This window comes from Myotis brandtii, unplaced genomic scaffold, assembly GCF_000412655.1.
Source record: "Myotis brandtii unplaced genomic scaffold, ASM41265v1 scaffold70, whole genome shotgun sequence".
In the NCBI taxonomy this organism is placed as follows: domain Eukaryota; kingdom Metazoa; phylum Chordata; class Mammalia; order Chiroptera; family Vespertilionidae; genus Myotis; species Myotis brandtii.
In genome coordinates, this window is record NW_005370741.1 from 538,402 (window position 1) to 541,070 (window position 2,669).

Sequence of the window (2,669 nt, forward strand, 5' to 3'; positions counted from 1 at the left end):
TGAGTCCTCCTTTTTGCACACACACGAATACAAAGAGCCATACGACCTTCGGGTATCCTTTTTCCATTTTCCTCGCCCTCTTGACTCTGTGTGTGCGTTCAACATTTTTAAAAATAGAGGTCTGTGGCAGTGCCGGGGTGAGGAAACTGTGGCTAAGGGCAATTTGCGCTTTCCCCCCCGTTTCTTTTTCTGTCTCTCTTCCTCTTTCTTTTTTCCTCGTCCAGGTTTTAAATATACCAAGAAGTTGAGAAGCAGGATGGTCGTGTACAACTGTTTCCAGTCAAATTTATAGAGATTTTTTTTTCTTTTTGCTATCACATTTTAAGAACTGGTAAATTTTTTTGGTCGAGGGATTTAAAAAATGTGGCTGCTCGGGAAGTATCGATTTCGTGTTTTTAAGCGGGCTGAAGGGATCATGTAAATTTCTGCCACGGGCAGTGTCGCAGGCAGCGGAGATGGACGACTCCACAGGGCTGTTTGCGTGCGTTTTACACTCTCACGCAGAACCAAAAACAAGTGGCTTGACTGTGGCAACTGTCCAAGGCCAATAGGTTAAAAGTGTTTGGATATTATCATTTCCCCGGGGAGCGGGTCTAAGCCCTTCTTACAGCGTGTCTTACATTTTCATGTGTACGTGTGTATTTCATGAAGCAAGTAATTTCCTTCCTAAAGGTTTATCTGGGGGCTTTGTGCTTTGTGTCTGTGTACAGCGTGTGTATACATGCTGCATTAGGTTTTGTGTTCAAAAGCGATCGCCTTTGGTTTTTATGTGTGCAAAGCAGCCCCTAGGGTGTGCATTTCTTTTCTGTTGCGTTCCCAAATGTGATCAAAACAGGGTTTTGTGTGCAAATTATAGAGTTTAGAAGAATTCCTACACTAGGTAGCATATACTCAAGCACTTTCATTCTGTGTGCACTTACTGTGTTTTCCTGCTCCTCTTCTAAAGGATCAGATGGGTGAATAATTAAATAATTGCCAGGAAGTATACAGTCCGTTGGGCGAACGAGGGTAGGCAATCGATCGAATCTGTGGTTCAAAGCCCTTTTTAGGGACTGTTTTGCCTAAGTGGTTTTGCTTTTTATTGTCTCTGTTCTTAAGTGTACAGCTGTGTATATTTTGGCCTTTATGTGTGGTTTGGTTGGTGTGTTCAAGAAGGGAAGTTCTCTCTTGGCTTTTTGACAACATTGTCGTTTATAGGTTGGGATTTGTTTGAAAAGCCCCGCAGCTGGCAGAGGATCAGGAAAATGATCCAGTCAAATCCAGTTCTGGAAAACTGTCCGTGGTGGCGGGTGGGGCGGGGAAGGGGTCGGAGGAGGCAGAGGCACATGATAAACAGGAGGGAGGGGAAATGCTTTTTTATCCCGTCGCGTTTCTGGAATAAAAAGTCAGCTCACGTCTAAGTTACAGAGAAAAGTGTGAACTAAAGGACAACAAGCTTAGAGCAGAGCCTCCAGTCATTTGAGCTGCATTCTCATTTCATTCTGCCGCAGAGCCACGGCCTCCTATCAGGAGCCGTAGGAGAGTGTTTATGTTCGGCCCCGTGTCGGCAGGTGGGAGCTGAAGCACCGACGGACGTGGGGGGACAGGGAGAAACCGGAACGTCGGGGCGCGGGGCGCGGTAGCCCCGGGAAGATGATGAGGACCCACCTCAAGGTCAAGCTCCATGACTGCGGGTGACGACGGTATTAGTTCCCATCCCTCACCCACGGCCCTAGTTCCAACAGTAACGGAGACACTAAGCAACCACGGCGATGACATTATTTGTGCAGATCCCGACATCCATGATCAGGAACGTGGCCCTGTGGGGGCTCTCTGCATTTCTTACCTGAACTGAATGTCTTTTTATTCCCCGACAGTGCAGGCCAGGTCAGTGCTCAATAAATATTCTCAGACGTGGGTCATCCTGCAGGATTAGACCTGCAGGACTGTGAGGTCTCGTCGGTTCTAGCGGCGGGTAGTGGTGGCCGTGCCGGACGTTTCCAGTGGAGTTTCACGCGTTTTCATCCCCGCCGCAGCACTGCGGCCATCACACTCACCTTCGCCTCACTTTTGAGATTCCCAGAAAAGGGGGGCTCTGCCTGGCCGGGACACAGCCCAGGCCCCGGCTCGCGGCTGCTTGCTTTTACCAGGACCCCAGGCTCATAGCCTATATCCTTGCTTTGAGTTTCTTTCTTTGTAAGAAAGATAACTCCTCTCACGAATGGCTTGTTCTCCTACCAAAGTAAAGCAAAGCTGAGCTGAGGTGATGTTGTTTGGGAATCCGCGAGGACCCTCGAGGTGAAAGCGTCTTTAAACTACCGGGAACTGCCATTGGCTAGTGATGGAAAGATCTGTGACCAAGGCCGGCAGGACCGAAAGCCTTCCACCGCCAAAGGTGTGAAGCCGATTTGTGTGTAGGGGGGGTCTATTTGTGGCCACTGTGTTTATAATGTTGTACACGCAGCTTTGTAAGAGAAAAGCGAGGAAATGGAAAAAAAAAAAAGCTAAAGATGGCGCCTGACCGGCCTTGAAAAAGCCTGCAGTCGTGTCCCTCCCTGAGGGGGCCCCTCCCTTCCCTGCTCGTTGAGTGACTGTGGGTTGGAGCCAGTAGCGTCCCTGGCTCGGCTCCCCCCACACTCTGACTGCCAATCAGAGGGAGCCAGAGGACAGGCGGGGCGGGGCCTCCCTGG

The 2,669-nt window shown here is 49.6% G+C and overlaps 1 protein-coding gene across 2 annotated transcripts in view; it reads left to right on the forward strand.

The window, feature by feature from the left end:
- Window position 1: 1 nt before the first annotated feature.
- The window catches only part of LOC102256969 (chromosome unknown open reading frame, human C14orf93), a 19,462-nt gene continuing 16,794 nt past the window's right edge, over window positions 2–2,669 (forward strand). For both annotated transcript variants that reach the window (XM_005882244.2, XM_005882247.2), the window contains exon 1: window positions 2–52. The gene's annotated coding sequence lies outside the window, so the exon portion shown is untranslated. The remainder of the gene's footprint in view (window positions 53–2,669) is intronic.